Below are 27,682 nucleotides of genomic sequence, written 5' to 3' on the forward strand. Positions count from 1 at the left end.
TCCAGCCCTTTTCTGCCTGTAAAGCCAACCCTTCCTGCTCTGCTTCTTGGAACATTTATTTTATACAATGAAGTGTTGCCCTATGTTAGAATCACAAATAAAAGCCCACTAGACCTTTAAACTAGATTTGTTGTAAATTTGACTCTTGATAATACACTATACTAGAATAAAGACAAAGGGGCTGACCAACTTTAAGAGATGTGGTGGTAGAATAAACAAGGTTTTGGCATGCATTAATTAGGGTGGACAGTTGATAAGAGGGAGTCAGAGGCTGTTCCAAGGGTCGAGTATCAGCAAGTTGAGGAATGATGGGGTCATGAATCAACTGGGAAGTCAGAAAGAAACAAATTTGTTTGTGGAAGAATGTGACTGGCTTGTTTTTGGTCATGTTGAGTTTGAGGCATTAGTGGAATATCCTGGTAGTGACATCTTGGATCTCTGAGACAAGTGTCCTCAAACTCCTGAATTATTGCCATACCTGTTACCTGCTTTTCCATTTTTCCCTCTTTTTTGATCAATCCAGCAGTTGGAAACTATGTTCAAGGGAAAAGATGAATTCTGGAGATACTGAAATGTCATCACTAAAAAGACATGGTTGAGGGTTATGATTAAATGTCCAGAGAGAAGGTAAATATGGAATCTTGGACTAGGTGTGCATTTAAGGTTCCAGAATAGAAAGAACCAGCTAGCAAAAGAAGAAAAAGAAGTGCCTCTTTCCAGGAAAACAATACACCAACCAGCCATCAATATAAGTATTTCAGGCTCATCAACAATATGAGTGGCACTAATGCATTGCTCTACATAAAAGAGAGTGGAGAGTAAGTTAGGGAAGGCAAAGGAGGTTGGGTGTGGTGGCTCATGCCTGTAACCCCAGTACTTTGGGAGGCACGAGGTCAGGAGATCAAGACCATCCTGGCCAACGTGGTGAAACTCCATCTCTACTAAAAATACAAAATTACCTGGGTGTGGTGGCACGTGCCTGTAATCCCAGCTACTTGGGAGGCTGAGGCAGGAGAATCGCTTGAACCAGGGAGTCAGAGGTTGCAGTAAGCTGAGATTACACCACTGCACTCCAGCCTGGTGACAAGGCAAGACTCCGTCTCAAAGAAAAAAAAAAAAGGTATCTGTCAACCCACCTTTGATTGAGTCATCAAACTATCATTCACTTTTTTTTTTTTTTTTTGAGATGGAGTCTCGCTCTTTCACCCAGACTGGAGTGCAATGGTGAGATCTCAGCTCACTACAACCTCTGCCTCCCAGGATCAAGTGATTCTCCTGCCTCAGCCTCCCAAGTAGCTGGGATTACAGGTATGCAGCACCACACCTGACTAATTTTTTGTAACTTCAGTGGAGACGGGGTTTCACCATGTTGACCATGCTGGTCTCAAACTCCTGACCTTGTGATCCACCTGCCTTGGCCTCCCAAAGTGCTAGGATTACAGGTGTGATCCACGGTGCCCAGGCTTTTATTTATTTATTTATTTTTTAAAAGAAATTCCACCAGTTCATTTGAATTCTGATCAATGCTGGGCGAACAGATTAAATTCTCTTTAGAGTAGCAAATCTTAGGACTATAAGGTGAAGAGGAACTAGAAAGTCCAGCCATACCTAAGTCCAAGCTAGCCATTCTGGTCCTTTTCTCTATTGTATTCCATTAAAGACCCTGATATGTGGGACTAGAGTTCCTGAGCACTGTATACCCATGACCTGGTCTGGAAGCAGCTCTTCTTAGCTGTCCTATCATGCCCTCAGTGACTGCGGATCTCTGAGACAAGTGTCCTGAAACTCTTGAATTCTCACATGCTCTTTCATCTTTCCCTCTTTTTTGGTCAATCCAACCAATTCATGGCTTCCTGTTGAATGTTATTTTATAATAATATGGTTTATGTTATTAATAGTCTTTAATGTTATTCAAGCCCATCTTCTATCATGTCATTGCTCAAAAAGCTTCAACAGTTTCTTACGGTCAAGCCCACTGTGTGAGCTTCTTAACTGGGCATTCAGAATCCTCCCCAATATCTTCCACTACCTATGATTTATATTTTAGCCAAACAAGACCCTTGATAATCTTGAACTTCATTGCATGTTTGCACCTCTATACCAGTGCTGAATCCCAAACTGAAATCTGGTTCATATTTCATGAAACAGCTGGTTTTTACACCCACATCTTGAAATCTCTTTCTATTCCCTCACCTAGATACAAACTCTCCAAGGGGCCAGTAGAGTGCAGTGGCCACAGTCTTGGATTCTAAAACCCAGTTGTCAAGGTTCAAATCCCAGTCACACTGTATGCTGACTGTGAGATCATATACAAGTCTCTTTTCACTTCACATCTGTTTCCTGATCTGGAAAATGAAGAATATTAATCAGATATTAAATGAGATAACATACATTTAATCTAGTCTGTGGAACCCTGTAAGCCTGCAGCAACTGCGAGCTATTATGGCAGATGCTGTTGCTAGCCCACCCACATCCACTTGGTATTTGTCTCTACATTCTCAATCTGTTTATAGAAAACATTTGTGACTCTGCGTAGTCAAGATAGCATGCTCAGCTCTCATACAGGGCAGAGCAGAAGTGCCTGAGTTGTAATCAATCTCCCAAGAAGCAACACTCAGACAATGACCGTTGGAGAGTCAATGGATGAATACCGCTTGTTAGGAATAACCCTGAAACCTATTCTAGAGTGTGGACAGCATAGAATCTCTTATTGTCTCTCAGACTTCCCCAGCAGGCTCTAACATCAGTTGCCCGCAATGGTAATTGGCTTGGCAGATACCTTTTATCAGCTCCTTTGATTCCCTAACTTACTCTCCACCCTCTTTTATGTATTTCCTGGGATAATTTCCCAAAACTACTTGGATTCTTGTCTTGGGGTCGGCTTTTGGAGGACTCTAAAACCATATCTGCTCTTATCACTACAGCTGAGTTCTTTGAAACTACCAGAATATTGCTTTGTTTGCATTAGTCTTCTACTAGTTAGAGTCTACCTTCATAAAACCTAAAATCCAACAAAAAATTAAGACCAAAATACATATATTTCTCAACAGTGCCTAGCACAGTACCTCTCACATAGAAGTTACCCAATCTGTATTTAGAGAAGAAAGAATAATGGTAGATCAAAAGATTACTCTATGAATATAAAAATAGAGCAAGGACTATTGATTGGTTACTAAGAATATTTTGCAAACTTTTATGGTTTGACACATCCTTTTAATGTGGATAGGTCTACCTAATACACTTGCAGCTTCTCAAAGTCCCCTCCCCTCGACGTCAGCGTCAGGACTCCTCGCCCACCTCCGGCTAGATTTGAGAGGTACTTGCCATTATCTCATCATTATCTTATCATGTTAATGTACTTGCGTAATCTTTTTTTTTTTCTAAATATGAAAAATATTTTACAGAGATTATATTTGACGCAGCTGCTTCCTGAAGACCTAGAGGTCACTTTTATCTTATAAGCACATTCTTCAGATTTTCGTGTGGGTGGGTAACTTCCGCCAGACTTTTCTGGAGATGGCTAATCCAGCCGTGGGATGTGGTTTCTTCTAACAGCCAGTCAGGAAAATCCTGTTTCTCAAACTCCTGTCTTGACCCCTTCCTGAACTTTGCCTCCTAGATCTTGAGGTCTGCCTTCTGTGGAAGAGAAATTCCAGAATCAATAAAGTGAACTAGAGCCCTGGGATTATCAACAGGTAATGGTGATACTGTAGCAGGTGGCTGCATGAGATTTGTGATTACAGACTTGAGAGTGGCTGTCACCTTTGGTGCTACCAGAAGTAGCTTTCAAAACTGTCCTTCTATAACAGAGAGTTCTAGAAGGGTGGTCCATGGACCATCTATATTAGAAGGGCTTCTGGCTCTGCTTTGCTTGCAGATTACTGGTCCTGCTCAGGCACACTGAATCAGAATCACTTGTGAGGATGCTTCAATTTGCATTTTTAAACAAACTCCTCAGGTGATAAGGTGAACAAATTATCCAAGTTTTGGCACTGAAAGTCCCACATTCAGGAAAGCCTTTAGTCCTGAGACATTTGGTCTCCACGTGGGTATGTCTTATGTACACTGAATTCTTAAAGCTGTCTTACACCCCAAGGTATGCCACACTAACACAGACGCTGCTTCTACTTGGTAAAAATCTCTGAGACTTTGAGATGACTTTAATCCAGTGTGACATTGGGTGGGGAGCTCCCTCAGACATCGATCTTGATAAGATCCTTCCATGGGAACTTGAGTGTTTGAGAGACCCAGAGTGTTTGTTTTGTTACTTTACTTTTCCTTTCTTTTGAACTTCATGTGCAAGGAGTTGAACTTGGTCTTGAGTTTATAGTACACAATTTTATTCTATATCTGCAAGGCCCTTCTCTGGATTTATGTGGTTATTTATTTGCATTTCTCCACCAGCTCTCCATGCCCAGCAGGCAAACATTACAATGTGATTGTTTTATACTCTGAATTTGTTTGTATCTTTTTAAAGCATATAACATTGTTCCTAGGTATTTTAATTTAAACAAATTGTATTCTGCTGCAGACTTCACCTTAACTCTTGCCTTTTTCTGTTAAGTATTGTGTTTAACGCTGTATCATCCTTTGATCTGTTGTTTCTTGTGGTAGGCAGCTTTTAAGGTGACTCCCAGTGATGGTGCCCTGTTGGTACCCATGTCCCTGTACAATCACCTTACCTTGATTGTGGACTACACCTAGTGACTTGCTCTTAGTGAACAGAATGTGGCAAAAAGTGACAGTATGTTACTTTTGAGACTAAGTAATAAAAACCCTTTGTCTTCCTCTCATGTGCCCTCCCTTGCTTGCTCTGGTGGAAGCCAGCTGAAATTTTGAGAGCCACCTTACAGAGAACCTAACAGCAAAGACTGGAGAGAGGCTTCTAGCCAACAGCCAGCAAGGAATTGAAGCCCTCAGTCCAATAGCAGCAGTGAGGAACTGAATCCTGCCAACAGCCTCGTGGGTGAGCTTGGAAGCAAATCCTATTCTAGTCTGGTAGAGACTTGAGAGGACCCATAGCTCTTGCCAACACTTGATTGCAGCATTGTAAGAGATCCTGAGCCAAAGGACTCAGCTAAGCCATGCTGGCTCTTAGCCCACAGAGACTGTGATATAATAAATGTTTGTTGTTTTAAGATGTTAAACTTGGAGTAACTTGTTACACAGCAATAGATAACTGATACGCTTCTAATCATTGCATGGTGTCCATAGCATATCTCCACCACATTTTACTTGTCTGCTCCCTGCAGATGCGTTGCTTGCTGCCTGACTCTAACTCCTGCTACTACTGCAAACACCACTGCCATGAATATCTTCAGCAAGACCTCCTTCCAGACCTGCACGAACAGTTGCGTGAAATGTATATGCACAAAGGGATTGCAACGGAAGACCTAGAGACTAGGGAAGAACTTGGAACAATAATCTCAGTTTCTTCATTTCCTAAACTGAGAGTGTTGCTGTTTTTAAATGAAGGTATTTTTCCCCCTAAGCATTTTGTTCTAAAGTTGAGCTGCCTTTGAGGGGAAATAAAGAGACTACCAGATTAATGGTTTTTTTTTCAAATGGGATGGTGGGGTAAGGAATAGTCGGGGTGGTCTGTGGAACAACTTGGAGGATTGGTGTTGTGTCTCGAAAAGATATTTAGGTATGTCCCTCCTTTTTTACCCAGGCCGACTGATTCACGCTGGGCTTCAGACATGAGAGGTTAGGAGTAGGAGGCATGCCTCGTTCAAAGGTGAGTGGACACATCTATAACCATTAAAACAATGTTTTTCTGTTTGGATTTAGTAAATGGTCTCAAGTTCCTGGAAATGTGTGCAGAGACCCTGTGGCCATGAGAAGATCTGTCATTTTATTTTTTACAGTAGGATGAAATATATTTGGAAGTCATTGGACTGTAGCTGTCCTACATCAAAAGGCATTTCATAACAAAACACTATCATGCCCCATTTATAGTAATAGCATGCTGTGCTCTGGCTGCTGTGGGCAAATAAAATATGTTCCTGTAACATAAACAGCCTCACCTTCCCTCTAAAGACTAAAAGGCCATGAAAGATTTATTTAAATATGCTTTTGAAACATAAAGACACATACAAAAACATGTTAAACATATACATATGTAGATAGATAGATGGGTAGATTAGATAGATAGATGATAGACAGATAGATGAATAGAGAGAGAGAGAGAGAAATAGACAGAGATTGTCAGAAATGGACTATAAACTCTAAATTGAATAAATAATGTTAGAGAAGAGAATATCAGAGCCAGAAGGGACATTAAAAATTTTTAAGTCCAGGCGCCTTTATTTTGTTGGCTTTTTTCCCAATTATTTTTATTGTGGTAAAATATATACATAAAATTTCCCATCTTAATCATTTTTAAGTATACGGTTCTGTGGCATTACATACATTCACGATGTTATGCAACCATTACCACCATCCATCTTTATAACTCCTTTTCATCTTGTAAAGCTGCAACATTATACCCATTAAACAATAACTACCCATTCCTCACTAACCCCAGCCCCAGTCAATCACCATTCTACTTTCCATCTCTATAATTTTCACTACTCTAAGTACCTTATATAAATGAAATCTTGTTTTTCTTTTTGTGACTGGCTTATTTTTCTGAGCGTACTGTTCTCAAGGTTCATCCGTGTTGCAGCACATGTCAGAATTTTATTCCTTTTTAAGGCAATAATATTCCATTATATATATACAACACATTTTGCTTATCCATTCATCTGTCCATGGACACTTGGGTTAGTATTGTGAATAATGCTGTTATGAACAAGGGTATGCAAATATCTCTTCAAGACCCCACTTACATTTTTATTTGTATTATTTATTTTATTTCATTTCATTTCATTTCATTTTTGAGACTGGGTCTTGCTGTGTCACTCAGGCTAGAGTGCAGTGGTACAATCTCCGCTCACTGCAACCTTCGCCTCCTGGGTTCAAGTGATTCTCCTGCCTCGGCCTCCTGAGTAGCTGGAATTACAGGCACGTACCACCATGCCTGGCTAAATTTTGTGTTTTTTGTAGAAAGGGGGTTTCACCATGTTAGCCAGGCTGGTGTTGAACTGCTGACCTCAAGTGATCCACCTGCCTTGGCTTCCCACAGTGCTGGGATTACAGGCGTGAGCCACGGTGCCTGACCAAGACCCATTTTTAGTTCTTTTGCTATACATCCAGAAGTGGAAATGCTGGATCATATGGTAATTCTATTTTTAATTGTTTGTAGAATTGCCACACTGTTTTCTACAGCATCTCTACCACTTTATACTCCCACCAACAATGCACAAGGGTTCCAATTTCTCCACATCCTGGCTAATGCTTTTCTGGCTAATTATTTTCTGGGTTTTATTTTGTTTTGTTTTTATAGTAGCCACTCTTATAAATGTAAGGTGGTACCTCGTGGTTGATTTCATTTGCATTTCCCTAATGAATTGTGCTTTGGAGCATCTTTCCATGTGTTTCTTAACCATTTGTATATCTTTTTCAGAGATATGTCTATTCAGGTTCTTTGCCCATTTTGGAATCAGGTTGTTTTTTGTTGTTGAGATTTAGAAGCTCTCTAAATATTCTGGATATTAATCCCTTATCAGACATATGATTTGCAAACATTTTCTCTCATTCTTTTAGTTGACATTTTACTTTGCTGATATTATCTTTTGATGAATAATTTTAAAATTTGTTCATGAAGTTCCATTTGTCTATTTTTCTTTTGTTGCCTGTGACCTTAGTGTCATATCCAAGAAATCATTGCCAAATCCAGTGTCACGAAGCTTTTACCCTGTGTTTTCTTCTAAGAGTTGTATCGTTTTAGGTCTTATATTTAGGTTTTGATCCATTTGAGTTAATTTTTTGTATATGGTGCTGGTAAGTGTCCGACTTCATTCTTTTGCACATAGATATCCAGTTCTCCCAGGACCATGTGTTGAAAAGGCAGGCATCTCATTTTACAGAAAAGGAAACTGGGGCCCAGAAGGAGAAGTGGCATGCCCAAGGCTGTGCCAGAAGCAAAGTGTAAAATAGAACCTGAGCCTCTGACTCCCGGTCAGTGCTATACAGACATTTACATTTAACATACATTAAATTTAAATTTAAATTGTTTGAATATGAAAATAAGTTATTTTGTTAGCTCTTGGGTTCACTAATGATGTAATTTCTAACAAATGAATAAAAGTTAGGTTGATAGAGTAGGTGATAATTTTAATGTGTTTTTCACAAATTCTTTGGTATTTCTTTTCTCAAGAGGTGGAACTTAATTCTCCTTTCTTTAAGTGTGAACTGGACTTAGTAACTTGCTCCTAAAGATTAGAATGTGGCAGAAATGACAGTGAGTGGATTCTGAGACTAGGTCATAAAAGGCATTACAGTTTCCTCCTCGATTTCTCTCCCAGTAACTCCTCCAGGGGACACCAGCATCTCTTCTGACTCTTTGTTTCCATGTCTTGAGGAAGCAGCCTCTTGCCTATGGCCATCTGAGGAAGCCATCTTGGAAGCAGCCCACCCAGCCCCAGTCAAGCCTTCAGATGACTGCAGTCTCAGCTGACATCTTGACTTTAACAACAAGAACAACAACAACAACAAAAACTCCAAGCCAGAACTACCCACCTGGAATCTGAGGGCTGCTTTCAAATTCCTGATCCATAGAAACTTAGATAATAAATGTTTGTTGTTTTAAGCCACGCATTTTTAGAGAAATTTGTTATGCAGCAATAGAAAGCTAGTACAGAGAATAAACCAGCCTCTCTTAAATTACCACCATAAAAACAGAGAATTAACCAGCCTCTCTTAAATTACCACCATAAAACCAACTACCTATTTTATTAAAAGGTAAAACCAGCTGCTGAAGAACTTTTTTCCTCTCAAGGCTTTGGCACTTGAGGTTCAACAGTAAGAAGAATTGAAGAGTGAAGGCTTCCTGGCTACCCTCTGGCATCCTGTGTTTGGTCTGAAGCCTGATAAGCCTGGGTTGCTCTTCCAGTCCACCTTGTATGAGACTGATGTGGAAAAATGTGTCTCTTCTCAAGGGCTAACTCTGGAACCCTAGGAAAATATTCTAGATTTGTATCATATTAAAATGGGTATTAGACCTAGGTTCTAGTTCCAGCTCTAAGATCTGGATGTGTCAAAATCCTTTTCCCTTTGTAGGTTTTTAAGTTTGGTCTCTTTAAATAAAGAAACAATCACCCATGCTTTGTCTTTTAACTTCCTACTTCAAACAAGGAGCTGAAGACACTGGCCATCATCAAATGACTAGTGGACAATTTCCACTGCCTCGGTGAAATTTGCAGTCTGACTCTCATCATCTCTTGCCCTTTTTTTTTTTTTTTTTTCTTTTTAAGCTGTGTTTGTGAAACTGCCTTTGCAAAGATTATGAGAGGGAGAGAAGTCTAGCATGACCAACTCCATCTTGCTTCTAGCCTCACGGGCTGGCTTCCCTTGCTCATTCCCAGCCACAGGCCAAGCTAACCATGAGAGGAATTTAGTTTATAGTTTAACTTTGAGGCAAGGATGATAATATTCTCTCCCTAAAGCAGATCCCTTCCTTGTTTGGGTTCTGAAACCACCTTTGTAAGACTAAGGAAAGACCACAAGATTAGGATTATGGAAAGGGCCTGAATTCTGCTCAAATGGAGGCATCATTTCTATACTTCCTTACTGCTCAGGAGTTATGTGGCCAAATGTCACAGAGTTATGACTTCCTCAATTGCTCCTGTAGATAACATCACTATTGTAGAACCTAAGACCGGTCTTTTGAGATGTTTTTCAGATTTTTGCATTCTGGCAACTGACTGATGCCTCCCAGACTAATGACTCAACCAGTCCTATGGCCTCCACCCAGAGGTGGACTCAGCAAATGAGGACTGTTTTCCTCACACTCCTGTGATTTCATCCCTAACCAATCAGTAGCACTCATTCCCTAGCTCCCTGCCCACCAAATTTTCCATAAAAAGCCTAGCCTCTGAGCTCTTAGGGAGACTGACTTGAGTGATAAACTCCAGTTCTTCTCTATGGCCAGCCTTGTGTTCATTAAACTCTTTACTTCTATACCATGGTCTCAGTGAATGGTTTTATCTGTGCAGCAGGCAGGAAAAACTCATCAATCGATTACATTTGTCACTAAGTCCTCTCAGCTGGAGACTCATCAATGATATTAAATTTTAAAAAACTACCAAGCAAATACAATTCAAGTGGAAGCTCACCTGTGGAGTTATGGGAACACACTGTTATTCAAGAGAGCTGAAGTCTGAGTTAGATGCCTAGAGATATGTTGTCTTAGCTTTGCCATTCATTGGCTATGTGATCTTGGATAAGTCACCTCACTCCTCTTGATCTCAGCTCCTTCTTTAAGAAAAAAATAAAGTAGTGATAATTTTAATAGCCTTTACTGACTGCAATCTAAAAAAATGGGGTTAAGTAAATTGCATGCATTACCTTTAACACAACCCTGTGACATAGGAATTAGTGCAACATAAATAGCCTCATAAAATCTGTATTTTACAGATAAGGAAACTAAGTTTCAGAGATAATAAGTGGTGGAACCGGATTCAAACCCAAGTTCTTAACCACCATGGTCGTAGTAATTATAAATCAGTTTCAGCTTGAAATTGAACTCTCTGGATGCTAGGATTCAGAAGAGATGTGACATCTGTGAAGAACTGAAGGTGTCGGTCTGCCAGGCATTTAGTTATACGAGGAAACCAGAGTGAGGTTAGCATCAAGGAGTCACTGGTTCTAGAGCAGAGGGAAGATTCTATTTACTTTTGATGCTGGTCAGTACAACGTTATGGTGCCAGCAAGAGAGCAATGTAAAAACAAAAAGGCCTGGGATATTAGTATGCAGGTCATCTGGAGAACTGACGCCAGCATCTTCTGTAGTAATTGATGAGGATGCCCAACAATTGACATCAACGACCTCAACAGTGGACACGGGCAGGGATTGAATGCCTTGAGCAGACACCAGTGACAGTGTCGGCAGTGACTGGAAGTCATTACCCCAAATGTGCCAGGGCAGGAGGGGATAAATGCACCAGATGTCACGTGGCAGCCCAGAGGAGCAGTTTGCAGAGCACATGTGAGAAACTCTCCAAGGCTACCCGGGAGACACCACGGGAGACAGAAACCCAGGATCATACTTGAATGAAATTTGAGAGAGAGTTTAAATTTCTATAGAACAGAAGTGTATTTTCCTGCAGAAATTTTGTATTTGCTCTTGAGATCCTATTTTTACCCTCAGACTTGGGTGGTCTGACAAATGTAGGTTACTGATGAGATGGAAGGGTGCGACTCCACAGTGCTCTGTGAGGGTCTTTCACTTTGCCTCATGATTCCCAGAATTACAGCATTTCAAACTCCATTGACAGAAACACCAGAGCTGGCAAATGCAGTGCAGATCCATTGGTGAATCTTGAAAGGATTTCTGATGCTAATTTGTTGCCCTCGGGACTAACTGGGGTTGAAGTATGATTATTCCTAATGCGGTGGTCCCAGCGCTGTTTGGCGAGGAAAGTGAATACTTTCTCTAACTGGCCACAGTGCTCTCCAGGGAAAGATGTTTGATCTGGGGCACTGAGGCATTCTTCCCTGCTGACTGTTGGGAAATACAGCTTCTCTGTGGGAAGGGGCTTTGCTGTCATCGTACTGAGGTAAGTGCCTATAGGGAAGAGAGGTGAAGTGGGGGAGATGTGGACCACATTCCTCCTACCAGGAAAAAGGGGCTGGCTCCTTTCTGAGAACTGCTTTCTGCTGGGAAGGAGCTGGATGAACCATGTAACCCCACCTTTTGCTTGGAAATGAAGAGCTTCCCCACTCCAGAGGAAGGAGAGGGGAGGAGAGGAGGGAAAGGGCTGCAGGGCATGTTCCTCCCATTCCCTCTCAAGCAGAAAGGAAAGCTGTCTTCAATTAGGAAAGGGAAGGAGATTCAAAACATCTAGCGGGAAAAGTGCTGGTTTTGGAGGGTCTTTGGGAGGAGCATGGAGGCTTGTGGACAGCATGCCTGCCTTGCTGGACCTGACACAGCCCTCTGAGAGTCTGTCACCACCTCTTCCTCTTCAGCTCTGCCTGGTCTCCTTGTCAGGCTGAGGTCTCTGGCTGCCTCCTGCCCTAGACTAAAGGAAGCAGTAACAGCAGCCCCAACCTGGGCAGCACAGCCCACAGCTTTCATCTCAGGGTCAATGGGTAATTTGCACAACAGGGAGACCACCCACAGAGGCGGCACGGAGTTCACAACCTCTAGCACTTAGGCATCTAATCAGTTTGGTTTTGCCTGTGGAGAGTCTCCCTTTGAATCTCAAAGCTACCAAGCTGCCTTCTTCCCTATCCTTTAAAATACTTCCAGACTCCCACCTCCTCTTAGGAGCCTTCTTGGAATATCTGCAGAAACTTTATATTCCTCCTGCCCAACCACATACACAATGTCAAAGCTGCCCCTTCCATTTGCTTGCATCTCCTGTGGACTGCTCACCTTCTCCACCCCAGGCAAAGCAGATGGCTGAGGGACATTAGGGCTGCTTATAGAGCTGTGGAAAATTCTCTGGAAATCAACCTCCTGTCGCAGAGACCCCAGGTTTCCCAGGAGTCACAAGGCACCAAAGCCTGGAGGCTCCTTAAGGATCACCTGCTGGGTGGGACTTGACTACATTCCCCAGGAGGTTTTGGCTCAGGGCCTCTGATCAGGATTTCCTTTGGGGTGGGCAGATTGGGTGTGGAAAGGAAGCCAGGAAAGGTCCTTTTGGTTTTCTCAATGACTGACAGAGCAGAGGGGTGATCTGGGAAGGAGCTGGGCATTCCAGAATTGTGCAAATGTGGGCCCAGCATCTGTTTTCCATTAGCCTCTTTCATTGAAACATGGTGGTCTCTTATGGGTTTAAAGTTTGTATTAAGCATCTAGGCCCTAGAAAGTTTTTTGTTTCATGGAAGGTGAACTCCTCATCCCACTTTAAAGCCATGGAATTGTGTGCCATATCCCAAAGGAGCACCCATTCAAAGGCACATGCCAAAGCTTCATCCCTGCCCTCCGGGCCACGGTGTCTTCTGAGGCTTCCAGCCATGATAGCAAGAAGCAGTTGACTATCACTTCTAAACCTCAGCTGGTTCATGTATAGGAATGCATACTGCTGAAAAATTATAGCATCATGGACTTTAGAGCTGAAAGGCATTTTGAAAGTTGAGACCAATTTTTATTTGACACAAAAAGAAATGAAGTTCCAGAGAAGTTACATGATGTAACCAGGGTCACACAACCAACTAAGACACCTAGGTATTAGTCCGTGTTTTGCAAGAACCTCTGACACTGTGCTGTTTTCATGATACACTGCATTAGAGTAAGACACTAAGAGACCCTAGGTACGAAAAAAAAAGTGATGTAACATTAAAAGTAAATACAACATTAAACTTAAAAAGATTAGACTTACAAGTTTTACTAAAGGGAAAATAAATTTTGCCCCTAGATGTTTTGGTTGCAAAATTCTGCAAAAGTTCATTAGAGATGAGCTTTTCTGTTTTTTGTTTATATCCTGCTCAGCCTGGTGCTTTGTAGCACATAGTCAGTCTTGCCAATTGGGTAGATAACCAACAATGATATATGCCATATATTTTGAAAGTAAGCACATTTAAAGAACAGGAGTCCCACACTCTCTTTTTTCCTTTGGTTCTTCTGTGAGGGGGAAGAATTTCAGGAGTTGTTTAAGGGCTTGAAAGGGACACCGGGCCAGAATCCCCCAGCTAAGCTGGTTCTGGCATTATCTTGCTAGCAGTCACTTCTAGTCACTTGGTATTTGTGCCATGCCTGGCCTCCTTAGGAATCTGAGGAATCACTAAAGACTGTTTGGTGTGATCACTTCTGCCCCAAAGGCTTCCTGCATCACCAGCCAAGAACCCAACCCAATGAGTGAGCGAAGAGCCAGAAAGACCAGACTGGTGCACACTAGGACATTGGCTAATTTTAGATACAGGGACTGGGTGGGAACCAGATATGAGGGTGGAGATCTTGGATGGAGGCCACTTGAAGATTCAAGGCTAAATGTTGCGGCCTAAGACTCTCCAAGAACATGCAGGAGAAAGACTTTGTGGGTCCCATGGAGCAGGCATAAATACGGGGTGCAGTAATGGGCATAGACGTGTGAAAGTCTCCTGAGAAAAGTGGAAAAGGCCTTTTCAGTCTAATAAGTTGATATGTTTACTCACGCCAATCTTTTCCTCCATTTTAGAAGCAGAATGTCCTCCATTTGCATAGCCCTTTTACACTGATCCTTTTAAGACTGGAAGGTGAATGTTACTTGATAAACTCAAAGAATTGAGGACAACAGACAGAAGACAGACAGACAGACAGACAGATAGAATAAAAATGAACACAAGTGATGACCACACAATTCAGAATCATAGGTTGCTGCTTATCCTTCCAGGTAAAGCTGGCTGTAAAATACAAGATTGACTCTTCTTTTAGTATTTTGATTTTTTTCCATATCATTTTAATTGGGAGAGTTGCTTGATTAAAATTTTCAAAGAGGAGTCCAAAGCAGTATCCAGAACCTTTGAAAGCTGGTCTCATGTTTGAGGTGTGAGTGGAACATATTATTCTTCCATTCCCTCACTTGGAAGCAGCAGTTGAAAATATTTAGGTTCTTTTACTCCTAATTTCCAACCATGAAAACCCAGAGGCATGTTCTGATAGGGGGCCAACTGGCACTTTTATAATTTTGAAAAGAGTTGACAATTAAAAAGATGTGGGATGGGGGAAGATAAAGAAAATTCCTCCCTAAAAAAGTAAACAAGTACTAATTTTTTATTATTTGGGCGATCAATACTAATCAGATTGATTTTATGTGGAGGCCCTGAGAACCACATGTTACTAAAAATCCTGGCTCAAAATAATGCCATGTGTGAGATACTGAGCTAAGCTTGAGAAATTAGATCCACTTCTGTTTGGACAGGAGGTGAAGAGGGAGAAGAGGAGGAGGAAAGCCCAGTTTTTCCTTTGTTTCCTTTTGAAATAAAGCAAGAAAGTGCTGAAATACCCTTCTTAGGTTGGTGGGAAATCAAGGCTAACTAATCCCAGGTGGATTAAGTAGCCAGCGAGTCCAGGAAATGTCTAGTCCAGTGACTCTCTGACAGGTGGGGGATTGGGAGCCAGCTATGCCCACCTCAAGACCTTCAGGAATCCCACACCTGCCCTCTCAAGTGCTGCTGTCTTGACCGACCTTTTCACACCCAGAGCCAAGAATTATAGCCTGTCTGAGCTCACCTCTCTGTGACCTCCCAGTCCTACTCTTTTACCCAGAGACACATCTGGGTCCCAGCTGAGCTCAGATGTTGGAAGGGTTTATCACACCCATCCTCCTCCAATTGCCCCAGGTGCCCAGGGAGAGGTGATCACCAAGGCAACAAAGGGACCTCCTGTGACCTTGGGTCACCCTCTGAGATGAACATTTGGAGAATGAGGTTAAGCGATCCTGGACCAGCATGCTTTTCCAAAAGGACACTGCTCATCCACCTCTGTAGGACTTACTGGGCCATCCTGACCCCATCACCCAGTGAATCCCACTAGAAAGTAGGTCCATAGAGAACAGAGGCCTTTTGTATTAGGCTGGTACAAAGGTAATGCAGTTCTTGCCATTTTTTTAAACAGCAACCTAACACTTCAAATTGCATTTCCAACGCCCTGCACAATGCCTGGCATAAGTGGGAATGTAGCACGTACTTGTTAAGTAAATGCAGGAACGAATGAAGGAGGCTGCATGGGCCCCAATCTTCCTAACAACGTACTGTGCTCCAGAATCTACGACCTTTTTTCTTTACCTCCCACTCTTCTTTTCTTGATCTATGTCTTCCTTTTCAAGGGCCCTTTCTCTCATTTTCCTAACACTTGGAAGGCACTTAGAGACCATTTAAGATTGACGTGACTATACACAGGATCACACTCATTCCCAGTTGCATTAATTTGCTTGGGCTGCCATAACAAAACACCACCAATGGGGGACCTTAAACCACAGAAATGTGTTTTCTCACAGTTCTGAAGGCTGGAAGGAAGCCCAGGATCAAGGTATCAGCAGGGTTAGGTTCTGCTGACCTCTCTCCTTGGTTCCTAAATAGCCACCTCTGGCTGTGTCCTAACATGGCCTTTTCTCTGTACAAGTGTAGAGAGAAAAAAAGAAAAGGAGAGAGAGAGAGTGCGAATCTCTAGTATCTTTTCCTCTTGCTTATGGGATTACGGCCCCATTCTTATGACCTCATTTAACTTTATTTAATTACCCCATTAAAGGCCCTATTTTCAAATATAATCCCTTTGAAGATCATAGCTTCAACATATGGATTTTGGGGGGATACCATTAAGTTCATAAAATCAGACAAGAGGAGCTCTCTGATGGGTTCCACAATCTAGAGGGTACCACTCTGGCCCTCTGGTCATGCTCTTTCCTAGAGCGTGAGGAACCTACCAGATTACAGGGTCATGTCCATCCAGAGCTGGCGCTCTACCTTCTAGACTATATTCTGGGTACATGGTACCCCAAAATTCTTTTCCCAAGGAAAGACCCTGCCTCCCACTCAGTGGGTGGCCACGGAGCAGCTATTTCAGGGGAGCCAAAACAGTGCTTGGAATGTGAGCCAGTTTGCCTACACATGAGCCTGCCAGGCCCTTCATGATGTGGGAAGATGCCTGGGGAGGAAAAAGAAAGGGGGTAACCCAGGATCATGGGGCCAGGGGCTGGGACTGCAGCCAGCTCACCACAAGCCACCATATTGTGGCAGGAAGACACATTTATTTAATACTTCCTTAGCTTCATGTAGGGCTTTTACATATTTAGATGTGATAGATGGGCCTCCTTTTGTACTCCTCCCCTGGGCACAGTAAATGTTATGCCTGGGCCCGACCTTACATTCTGGTTTGTCCTAGGACAATCCAAGTTTATGCCTGATGTCCTGCAGTATTATTAATACCATCACACTTTCAATTATGTCCTGTTTGGGGACAATAAATCATGTGCTCTGCTCAGCTATGAGATACAACATTAACACAGAAGTTGGGGAACCAACCAAGAAGAGGTAGATCTAGAATAATGAAATAGTTGTTAGCCCACCCCTGAGCTGGCCGCAGGATGTACGAGATGTACAAGACACGCTTCCTCCCCAAGGATTTTGTTGATCATGTCTAGGGCACCAGACTCACACTTTACTTTTTCTAGAGAACAATGCAGGAAAGCGCACAGATATGGTTCGGTATTTAATTAATCAGGGCCCAAATATACGGTGTGGATAGTGAAAGAAATATGACCGTCTGCAGAAGTCTCCAAACTAAGGCTTCTTAGGCTGGAGCACATAAAATGGGAAACTAGTTCAACAAAAAGAATAGTAGTACAAAAATATAGAAATCTTTCTGTATATATAAAACAATAAACAAAAGAAGCCCATGAAACTCCCTTAATGCCTCTCACAGCCCTGGGTTAAGGACTGAGCAAAGGTTTGAGGCATTTTCTTTTTCTGCATCCAAGTCCTTATTTTCAATTCACACTCTCATCACATCCCTTCCTGGGGACAGGAGCCTGAGGAAGCTTGAGCAGGCAGGGACCATCTGGGCCAGCTGCACTGGCTGTAGTCTGGTTGTTTTAAATCTCACCTTGCTCCTTCCCTCTGGTGCCTCAACTCCCTTCTCCAGATGCTGAGGCCTATATGTCTTGATCTCATGAAGTCTCTGAAGCTCTATAACCTTTTCTGACAACTTACTCTCTATGCTGACTTTCTTTTGCGTAAAGCGCCCGCCATATGGACACATCTTCCCAGTTATCCTCTCCTCTGTGAGAGTCCACCTGGATCGGAGTACCACAGTTAGGTTCACAACCTGGAGTCTGCACGGAGTCTCTGAGGTCATTACCACTCTCTTTGTGCCAGAATAAGGGATGGTTTTTTAATTGAGATCTTTATTAATTTTCACATGTAACTTTTAAACAATAGATAATGTATCCCCATGGAACAATATTCAGAATGTACAAAAGGGAATACCGTAAAAAGCCTTATGTATTCAGTTCCTCTCTAGTTTTGTGTATTTTTTCCAGAAAGGCTTATTTTCTATCTCTTACTATTCCTTTAAAAAATACAAGAGTGAATATGTAAAGCATATTGTTCTACACTGGTTTCTGTTTTAAATAAACCTTTTGATTTAGAATAGCTTTAAATTTATAAAAAATTGCAAAAGTAGAATAGAGTTCCCATTAACCCCCTACACACACACAAACATACACACACATACACAGACACACACACACACACACACACACACACGTTCCTCTACTAAATAGCTTAACATTAGTTAGGTACATATGTCACAATTAATAAGCCAATATTGATACATTATATTTAATGAAAGTTTCTACTTTACTCAGATATCCTTTGTGTTTACCTCAAGTCATTTTCCTATTGCAGGATCACCTCCATGACACCACAGTTCATTTAGTTGTTGTGTCTCCTTAGGAGTCTCCTGGCTCTAACAGATTATCAGATTTTCCTTGTTTTTGATGACCTTGACAAATTTGAGGAATGCTGCCAGGTTATTTTGTAGAATGCTCCTTGACTGGGATTTTCCTGAGGTTTTTGCAGGGTTAGACTAGGGTTATGGGTGACCACAGAGGTAAACTGCCATTTTTCGTATCAAAGGTACCTGCTGTCAATATGACTTATCGCTGGATGTTAACCTTGATCACCTGACTGAAGGTGTTTGCTAGGTTTCTTCACTATGAAGTTACTTTTTTTCTCTCTTTGCACGCTGTACTCTTTGGAAGGAAGGCACTAGGTATAGCCTACACTTCAGAATTGGGATTTATGCTCTATCTCCTTAAGAATAACTGCACAAATTATTTGAAAACTTTTTGCATAAGAGATTTGTCTTTTCTCCCCTGTTATTTATTTATCCAGTCATTTATTTGTAGCCATGTGGACACATACATACATATTTTATACTTTGTGTCATAACCCGTGTTAGTCAGCTGTCAAAATGTCATATACAGGGAATTTTGTTTTTTCTCTCTTCTAGAGACTGCGAAGTCGGAGATCAAAGTGCTGGCCAATTTGATTTCTGGTGAGAGCTCTTTTCTTGGCTTGCAGAAGGCCTCCTTCTCCCTGTGTCTTCACATGGCAAAGAGAGAGAGGGAGTTCTCTCCTGCCTTTTCTTACAAAGACAATAATACCATGGGATCAGGCCCCTTCCCTGTGACCTCAATTAACCTTAATTACTTCCTAAATAAACATCTAGTTCCCAGATACAGTTACATAGTGGGTAAGAGATTCACCCTGTGAATCTTGGGGGCATATAAGTCAGTCCATAGCTTAATCTAATTCTACTTTATTTTGCTGCTGAAATTGTCCCAGTTTTGGCTGTTGGGAGCTCTTTCAGTTGGCTACTGTGCTCCTTTGATATAATCCTGTCATTGCGGACATTTTTTAGCACTTCCTTACTTTGCACTTTGCTTTTGCCATTTAATAATGCAGTTTAGAAATCATGCCCAATTGTGAAAATCTTCCTCATTTAATTTATAGCTAAGGAGATTGCTACAGAACAGCAATCTCTATCTAGTCTCTTATTAATGAACATTTAGGTTGTGTTCAGTCATTTGCTATTAGAATCAATACAGCTTTGAGTGACATAATATGTATGTTGGTATAATGTCAGATAATTTCCAGGATGAGTGTCTTAATCCATTAGGGCTGATGTAACAAAATATAAACTGAGTGGCTTGTAAACAATAGAAATGTATTCCTCAGAATTCTAGAGGCTGGAAAGTTCAAGATCAATGCACCAGCATATTCAGTGTTTGGTAAACCTTCTTGCTGTATTCTCAGGTGGTGGAGGGGTGAGACTCCCTGGGGCCTGTTTTATTAAGGGCACTAATCCTAATCACTAGGGCTCCTTGCTCAGAGTCCCCAATGACCTCCCAGAGTCCCTAGCTCCTAACACCATCACCCTGGGGGTTAGGATTTTAACACTTGAGTTGTGAAGCGATGTAAACATTTAGTCCATTGTAATGAGGAATTGCTGAGTCAGAGGAATATGTGCCTGTCCTTTTGATGGATGTTGACAGTTGCCCTTCAATGAGATGGCTCCAGCATACATTTCCATAAGTAGTGGGTGGGCAGTGCCTATTTCACCCAGCTTTTCCCATATGGTGTATACATACATTTTTTGATTTTTTTATGGGTCTTAAACGTGGGAAATAGTCTATAGTTTGGAAGACACCAGAGAAAAATGCTCCACAGCTCGCCCTGGTGACTCACTACAACTTATGGGAAGATGTGAGATTATTCTGTACTCTAATGTATGTTAGCAGGCGCACTCCACCCAAAGCCTTCCTGTGCGTTCCTCCCTGTGAGCTCACATCCCATTCACCAGCTGACTGGGAAGGGAAGTCAGGACCAGGCCTGACCCCATCACACCATCATAACCTCGGGATGGCAGGGCTGGAAGGCACTTCAGACGTCATCCTTTGCAGACTCCTCATTTTACAGTGAGAGGCATGACGTGTCCACAACTGGTTAGTGCCAAAGCCTGGGACAGGCTTCACATCATCCAGCTCTTAGAGCACTGTTGACAATATCTTCCTTCACTCGGAATTCAGCACCTGCTTTCAGTATAAACCCCTGCATTTCACTAAAACTGAGCAGACTGCTGATTTAAAAAAGAGAGGTCCATCCAACAGGGATGAAGTTTTTCCTCCTTGAAAGAGGACATTCACCTAATGGGAGACCTGCAGTCAGAATCTTTCTGATGTGTGACTTGGCATAGTAACACAATGCAGGATGCTGATGTGTTAATAAAAGTAAAAACTGCATCTGCCTACCTCGGAGTCGACAACAAGGTCAAGGAGTTAATATGAGTACATCTGAAAATGTTACTAATCATGATGATGATATCAATGTCTTTTATTTGCAAGTTCCATTTGTTTTTGACTGAAATAGTAACTCCTGAGTGGGGCTAGAAGCCAAGCATTCGACAAGTTTGCTCTTTGAGGGGTTCTAGTTTCACTTCCCCATTCATGGGCAACCATAAACCACATACAGGAACCTTCCATCTGCTTTTTCATACCTGCTTTCTCTCTTCCTGTTTTCTCCTTGCCCTTTCTCTCCCAGGCTTTTCTCCAGTGTGACCTTGCGCAAATCACTTTCCTTTCATGGGCCTCAGCGTCATTTGAAAAATGAACAGACTGTACTAGACGACTTGTGAGTTCCTTTCCTTCCCTGAGATTCCATGATGACCTTACATACGGTTTCTTTATTATTTTCTCTTATCCTCAGTAACACAAGAACTGTAGTCATACTGTGGGAACCTGATATGGTTTGGATGTGTGTTCCCCCAAATCTCATGGTGATCGGTGATTCCCAGTGTTGGTGGTGGAGACTGGTGGGCGACGATTAGATCATTCATCCAGGTGTATCGCTTCTGAATGGCTTAGCACCATCCCTTTGGTGATAACTGAGTTGTTGCTCTGAGTTCATGCAAGATCTGGTTGTTTAAAAGAGCATGGAACACCTCCCTGCTGACTCCACACTGCTTTTGCCATGTGATGCACCTGCACCCCCTTCACCTTGCACCATGATTTTAAACTTCTGGGGGTCCTCACCAGAAACAGATGCTGGCACCATGCTTCCTATACAGCCGGCAGAACCATGAACCAATTAAATCTCTTTTCTTTAAAAATTACCCAGCCTCAGGTATCCCTTTATAGCAACACAAACAGATTAGCACAGAGCCCAGTAATTTATTCCTTACAGAGACGTCTAGAACAGTGTACTTTCAAACGAATGTGGTAGCCTCCCTAGTTCATTCTGTCCAGGCCACCACTAAAGCACTGGGATCTGTTCAGCATTCCTAACTGAAGAGTGACAGTTTCCAATCCAAGAAATTTATAGGAGAGGAGTAGTAGGAACTCCAAATCACATCACAACCATGCTGGTTCAAATACAGATGTGCTGGTTGTTAAAACACTTAACTACTTCTTTACTGGTTGGTAAATAGTCACTGCTTCAAAAATCCAGGGTGATACCTCATTGTGATCACGTCGTGTTCACCCCATTTGTGAGGGAGAGACTCCCCACCCTACATAGAATGAGATGGCTGAACATGATACCCAATAATGGACAGATGAGATTAACAGCAGTTTAGTAGTCACATTTACTAACAGCCCACAGGAGGAGGATGCCAAATGCCTTGCAGGGCCACACGGAGATTGCACTTGGGAATAGAGTGAGCAAGCAGAGGCTGTGGAAGGCAGACTCTGTAGTAACAAGAAGGTGAGGTGCCCCCTAATTCCCACGGGAGGAAGTAGTTGGTTTGTCTGAATACTTCTGTAGGCCTGCAGGGAACCAAAGCTCACTAGGTTGAAGCCCACATGATGTGCAGCTGGTCTACCTGAGAGGTGAGTGAAGGGGTATATGTTACAAGAACAGAAGAATTCACAGTTTGGCTATTTTGGGTCCTGTGAAGCTAAAACATGTCAAGGCAGCACATGAAATTTTAGGCCTTGTAATAAACATGACCACTCACTTCCCAGCCCTGTACCCAGCTTGCATCTGGATTGCCCCAAGATCCAGCAACAAAAGCATTCATGTGTGGTATAGCAGAAACCTCCAGTCCCTGATCCAGCACAAAGGCTACTTGCTGTCCTTCTGACTTGGTCATGCACATGCTTTACCAGCTGTTACATATTTTGAATATCATCCTGGCCACAGCCATTAACACATGGTAGAGCACTTTGACTCAGACCTTTTTTCTTTCCTCCTCCTTGTTCAAAGCTCCCAGTATTTTTATTCTTCCTGTTGACTGTACAACTGGAATGGCCTGAAAAATCCTTATCTTCCCCATCCCTTCTTTACAACCTTGTTCCATCCAGTTGGAACTAGAAAGAAGGAGAATGAACTAACTCACATTGAGTTGCTGGTTATTCACTATTTCCAGGAATATTTGTGTTTTAAGAATAGACTCTGCTTTACTTTAAAGGCAATATTTACAATATTCTTTGTTTTAAAGAATAGACTCTGCTTTAAAGGCAAGCCATGAGCCTGCAAGCCAAACCTAGCCCACACCTGTTTATGCACAATTCTCAAGCAAAGAATGATGTTTATATTTTAAATGTTAAAAAAGAAAACAAGAAAGAACATGCGATGAAGACTATATGTGACCTGTTAAGACTAAAATATTTACTATTTGGATCTTTATAGAAACAGTTTTCTGGCTCCTCACTTAAAGCAAAGATTATCTAATGGTAGAAATGAGGACATTAATAACAGGCTAGGACACTGATTTTGGAGCGGGGGTTCTCATCTGGTTCACACGGAAATGCTAAAATCAGAGAGATAAACAGAGAATAAAACCAGATTAGAAAGCTGAAGTCGATAATGCTGAAAAGGCCATTGGCAAGAGAGTGTTCAGGACCAAAGAGCTGAAAACAGATGTAGTGAGGCATAAGAATGTTAGGGCAGAAAAGGCCATTCTGGAAGGGTTGCCAAATCCATCCTTCTGATATATATTGTTTTCTTAAGGGCCCAGGAGCTGGGGAGTCTTCAAAAAACAAGGGTGGACATAGATGGAATGTGTAACAGTGAATTAAAACCATGTTAAACTGACCTACCTGAGGACATAATTTTTTGTTCTCTTCTTACCCTCATATGCTGGTACAAAGAAGAGGACTGGAGGGTTTGAATGCTGTCTTCCAAACAAGACATCCATGTCTTTGAAATATTAAATGCTAATAAAATTGGCACTTGATATGGCCTGGAATTGAGATAAAGAAAATAGGCAGGCCAGGAGCGGTGGCTCACACCTATAATTCCAGCACTTTGGGAGGCCAAGGCAGGCGATCTTGAGGTCAAGAGATCGAGACCATCCTGGTCAACATGGTGAAACTGTGTCTCTACTAAAAATACAAAAACTAGCTGGGCGTGATGGCGCATGCCTGTAATCCCAGCTACTCGGGAGGCTGAGGCAGGAGAATCACTCAAACCAGGGAGTTGGAGGTTGCAGTGAGCTGAGATTGCACCACTGTACTCCAGTCTGGGGACAGAGCAAGACTCCATCTAAAAAAAAAAAAAAAAAGAAAGAAAAAAGATTAAATTAACATGAGTAAGAACATTTTTCATAGAAAGGATTGGAAAGGTGAGAATGAGTTTCTGAAGGAGTAAGTGGAGTTTCTCTTCCTGGAGCCACCTTATGGGAGCCTGTTGTGCCCAGGAGTAAGGCCTTCCTGGCACCTGTGAATCCAACTGGTTTGGATTCACACTTGTTTGGAATCCATTTCTGCCTCCTGGAACCCCAAGAGAGTCCTGGAGGCAGGCTTCTGCCAAGTGTCATGGCCTGGCATTTCCACTACGTGCTTGCATGCGTCTTTGTTTCGAAGGGAGGTTTGGTGGGTGGGGTGCTCTAGTCTGGGAGACAGTGGGTGGTAAGAGTTTCCAGGAGGACAGAGACAGACTGATTGGCCCAGCTAGTTAGCGCGCATGGTGTTAATGAGATCAGGTCATATCCTGGTCTCCCACCACACCCAGCCAGCAGTCTCCTTTCAGGGGTCACAAATTTCACTCTTCCCCAGAAGGGAAGAGCCAAGGGAGAGGGTGGGGATAACTCCATGCAAAACCATCTTCTCTGCTGAAAGAAGAATCCTGCTGGTGGAGGGTTCTTGTCACCTTCCTTACATATATCATCTCTCATTCATTTGGGACATGAACACATAGGACACTGCATCCATTAGTTTCAGCTGGTTACAACCTTCCCCAAAAACTGATGGCTTAAATCAACAACTGTTTATTTAATTGGCAATTCTTTGAGTCAGTTGAGCAGTTCTTCTGGTTTAGGGTATCTCAACTGATCATTCCCCCACTTGCTTATGTATTTGCAGACAGCTGGAGAGTCTGCAGGGGGCTGGATGACTGAAGATGGTCCCACTCACACAGTCTAGCAATTGCTTAGCTGCCAGTCAGGGCAATGTGGGACATAGGACTTTGTGTCTCTTATTCTCCAGTAGGCTAGCTTAAGTTTCTTCCCATGCTTTGGTGGCAGAGGACCTAAGGACAGCAAGAGAAGGCCTGCATATTGGCCTCTAAAAGTTACAAAAATAGGCCAGCTGTGGTGGCTCACGCCTGTAATCCCAGCACTTTGGGAGGCCGAGGCAGGCAGATCATGAAGTCAAGAGATGGAGATCACCCTGGCCAACATGGTGAAATCCTATCTCTACTAAAAACACAAAAATTAGCTGGTCGTGGTGGTAGGTGCCTGTAGTCCCAGCTACTCAGGAGGCTGAGGCAGGAGAATTGCTTGAACCTGGGAGTCAGAGGTTGCAGTGAGCTAAGTTTGCACCACTGTACTCCAGCCTGGCAACAGAGTGAGACTCCATGTCAAAAAAAAGAGAAAAAACTTACAAAAATATTGGCTTAGACTTATTCTAGAAATGGAAGTGATAAGACAGTATTAATACATTTTACATGAATGGTGGTTATTTTAATGCAGATGCTATACTCAGTGCTTCACACATGTCATTTAATGAGGTAGGCTGTAAGCACCTGGTTCAAATTCACTCTGCTATAAAGTGGCAGAGACAATATTCAAACTCCAAACTTAAACCACTATCATACACAATCACAACTCATAAATTTTAGGAATTGCATGCCTGTTCCAACCATGCCGCCATTGTTCAAAACTCCACCTACATTCCTGTTGTCAAATCCACAGATTCTTGGCAGCACAGAGGCCACTGGAGAGAGGCATAACCTTGCGTGGCAGCTGCACCGGAATTGGATTTGTCTCAGATGTTTCAGATAACTAAGGTGAGTGATCAAGCTGGATATTTTTGCATGACAACCAAAGTGTGATGAGAAAGAAAGAAGATTCAGTTGTGTAGATGGTAAAGTTTTGTGTACCGTTTCATCTTTTTAGTATTGGAATTGGGATTTTTAGCTCTTGTTCATAGTGCCAATGCTGCTTAGTCTTTCTGAGACATCAGGCAAATTCTCTTTTTCCATGTTTCAGATTTCTCCTTTGTATAATAAGGGGCTTAGATTCTGTGGTTTCTAAAAGATCCTTCCAGTTCTAGAAATGTCTGATCCTACAATATATTACCCCTTAGAAATGATTAGTTTAACTAAAAAACACGTAAATTTCTTATCTTCAAAATAAAGACATGCCTTTTCCACTACCCCCACTCCCCCACTTTGCGACATGGAGGAGATTGAGAAGATGCTGTTTAGTGACAGACCAGATTCCTTTGGAGACCAGGGAGTTGGGGGAGTACAAATATCATATTCAGGACAGGAATTCAGACTTGAATGCTGCAAGTCTTGCCTCTCAACTCTCCATGCTCTATCAATACTATTATTTATCCACTACTCAGGGTAGTAAAGAGATCAGGTCAAGTAGCATATAATATCCTTCTTATTCTCATGCACATGTCTGAGGCTTCTTTCCCCTTCCGTCCAATCTGATTTGTATGTCTTCTTGGTTAATACCCCCAGAGTGCTCTAGGCTGCTTTCTGCCTAAATATCACATAAATCAAAGTGTGTAATCTTGCAGGGGTGAGGAGAGGTGGAGAGTCAGCCAGGATCGAGATGCTAAGGACAGACGGAGCCATCCCATTTCCCTACTTCCCAGACCTTGTTCTTGCCCTCCTGCAAAGCCTTAGGAAGGCCTCATGGGAGGAGCTTGAACTCATTCCCACCCACTCCTGATGGTTCCAGCTACTCAACCTTTTACTAAATGGCTCTGCACAGCTGTTTCTAGTTACGTGTCTATTTACTTTGCTGGTGTACGTGTGCTTGTGTACCATGTGTGCATCTTATCCCCTCAGTTTCCCAGCTACCCAAGGCCTCCAGTGAATCCACATGAGGTCATTTAGAATCCCGAGTGGAAACAATCACAAAGCAACATAATGTTCAAATTCAGGAAGCATTTACAAAGGTTGTATGCATCTTCTCTGTCATTCATAAAGGCAAGGGAAGTTAGAATTCAGGAAATAAGATGCAAAGACTCATGAATGTCTTCAGATTCCAAAAGAGTAAACTTTACTACGGGAGTAAAACTAGGTTCTAATCCTCTTGAAACAGACACTTTTTCCTTTTTTAATCACCTAGATGACAAATGTAAGACTTATCCCTGACTTCATCCATTCATTTGTTCATTCATTAATTCAACAAACATTTATTGAGTTTCTCCATGTGCACTGGACTGCTCAAAGCTCTATAGAAGATACAGTAATGTGCTTTGCTGCCTCTGAATGGAGCAGGGTCCCTCCCAGCCTATGGGCATGGCTAAATTTTAAAAGGATTCTTCTGCTTGTCTTCAACTTCAAAGGTCAGTCTGAACATGGAGTGAAATCACCAGTGTCCCTGGCAGGAAGAGACCTTGTTCCACACCCAACACATCATCCTAATAGTAGGCTTTTGACACAGTCCTATTAAATAATGAAGCATGTCTCTGTCTAACTTTATATAATCAGTGCTCCAAAATTCAGAAACTTTGCCTCTCAGAGGTCGATCAGCAAGCTCAGTGAGTTCCTACAAACCAGCTTGTAAGGAATTCCGGTCTGGAGGCATGCTCCCCATTCTGCCTGCCATGATTGCCAAATGGTGGCTTTTCTAATTTTTTCATTCCTTTCTGCATTTATTAATTGACTTTCTAACATAAGGAAGAGCATTCTTTTC

The 27,682-nt window shown here is 42.2% G+C and overlaps 1 long non-coding RNA gene across 10 annotated transcripts in view; it reads left to right on the forward strand.

The window, feature by feature from the left end:
• The window catches only part of LOC102135060 (uncharacterized), a 578,423-nt gene that overhangs the window by 528,182 nt on the left and 22,559 nt on the right, over nt 1–27,682 (forward strand). For 3 of the 10 annotated variants that reach the window (XR_012421461.1, XR_012421464.1, XR_012421463.1), the window contains 3 exons: nt 5,253–5,475; nt 5,672–5,737; nt 8,409–9,204. This is a non-coding gene — a long non-coding RNA (uncharacterized lncRNA). Of the gene's footprint in view, nt 1–1,186; nt 1,309–3,619; nt 3,696–4,823; nt 4,967–5,252; nt 5,476–5,671; nt 5,738–8,408; nt 9,205–25,717; nt 25,813–27,682 lie in introns of those variants that run through there. The other 7 variants (XR_012421459.1, XR_010580090.2, XR_012421462.1 and 4 more) reach the window with 7 other exon arrangements.

The sequence above is a fragment of the Macaca fascicularis genome, chromosome 12 (genome assembly GCF_037993035.2).
Source record: "Macaca fascicularis isolate 582-1 chromosome 12, T2T-MFA8v1.1".
Lineage (NCBI taxonomy): Eukaryota > Metazoa > Chordata > Mammalia > Primates > Cercopithecidae > Macaca > Macaca fascicularis.